Source organism: Ranitomeya imitator, chromosome 10 (genome assembly GCF_032444005.1).
Source record: "Ranitomeya imitator isolate aRanImi1 chromosome 10, aRanImi1.pri, whole genome shotgun sequence".
Taxonomy (NCBI): Eukaryota; Metazoa; Chordata; class Amphibia; order Anura; family Dendrobatidae; genus Ranitomeya; species Ranitomeya imitator.
The window spans coordinates 79,856,566-79,858,295 of record NC_091291.1 but is presented as its reverse complement, the minus strand read 5'-3'; positions in this window follow the sequence as shown (position 1 = coordinate 79,858,295).

Sequence of the window (1,730 nt, the reverse complement as noted above, 5' to 3'; positions counted from 1 at the left end):
GGCGTACCGAGGAGGCTTCCAGGAGCCTGGGGAAGATTATCCAAAAGTGTCCTTGACACTTAGAAATATTTTCAGAAAATCACGATTTTGTGAAAATTGACACGTTTCCCCTACTTCCACGCCTGGGGGGCGTCAATATGTTGTGAGGTACCCCAGGACAGTCGCCCAAATGTGGGTGAAGTTTGCGAGTCATGGGCGCAAAGTCGAATTTTGGGTGAAAAACCGCGTTTTCATACTCTAAAAATTTCAGACAAGTGTCAGACTTCCAGGCAGGGAGAAACCGCAGGAGGCGTACCGAGGAGGCTTCCAGGAGCCTGGGGAAGATTATCCAAACGAGTCCTTGACACTTAGAAATATTTTCAGAAAATCACGATTTTGTGAAAATTGACACGTTTCCCCTACTTCCACGCCAGGGGGGCGTCAATATGATGTGAGGTACCCCAAGGCAGTGACCTAACTGTGGGTGAAGTTTGCGGGTCATGGGCGCAAAGTCGAATTTTGGGTGAAAAACCGCATTTTCATACTCTAAAAATTTCAGACAAGTGTCAGACTTCCAGGCAGGGAGAAACCGCAGGAGGCGTACCGAGGAGGCTTCCAGGAGCCTGGGGAAGATTATCCAAAAGTGTCCTTGACACTTAGAAATATTTTGAAAAAAATCACGATTTTGTGAAAATTGACACGTTTCCCCTACTTCCACGCCAGGGGGGCGTCAATATGTTGTGAGGTACCCCAGGACAGTCGCCCAAATGTGGGTGAAGTTTGCGAGTCATGGGCGCAAAGTCGAATTTTGGGTGAAAAACCGCATTTTCATACTCTAAAAATTTCAGACAAGTGTCAGACTTCCAGGCAGGGAGAAACCGCAGGAGGCGTACCGAGGAGGCTTCCAGGAGCCTGGGGAAGATTATCCAAAAGAGTCCTTGACACTTAGAAATATTTTCAGAAAATCACGATTTTGTGAAAATTGACACGTTTCCCCTACTTCCACGCCAGGGGGGCGTCAATATGATGTGAGGTACCCCAAGGCAGTGACCTAACTGTGGGTGAAGTTTGCGGGTCATGGGCGCAAAGTCGAATTTTGGGTGAAAAACCGCATTTTCATACTCTAAAAATTTCAGACAAGTGTCAGACTTCCAGGCAGGGGAAAACCGCAGGAGGCGTACCGAGGAGGCTTCCAGGAGCCTGGGGAAGATTTTCCAAAAGTGTCCTTGACACTTAGAAATATTTTCAGAAAATCACGATTTTGTGAAAATTGACACGTTTCCCCTACTTCCACGCCAGGGGGGCGTCAATATGATGTGAGGTACCCCAAGGCAGTGACCTAACTGTGGGTGAAGTTTGCGGGTCATGGGCGCAAAGTCGAATTTTGGGTGAAAAACCGCATTTTCATACTCTAAAAATTTCAGACAAGTGTCAGACTTCCAGGCAGGGAGAAACCGCAGGAGGCGTACCGAGGAGGCTTCCAGGAGCCTGGGGAAGATTATCCAAACGAGTCCTTGACACTTAGAAATATTTTCAGAAAATCACGATTTTGTGAAAATTGACACGTTTCCCCTACTTCCACGCCAGGGGGGCGTCAATATGTTGTGAGGTACCCCAGGACAGTCGCCCAAATGTGGGTGAAGTTTGCGAGTCATGGGCGCAAAGTCGAATTTTGGGTGAAAAACCGCATTTTCATACTCTAAAAATTTCAGACAAGTGTCAGACTTCCAGGCAGGGGAAAACCGCAGGAG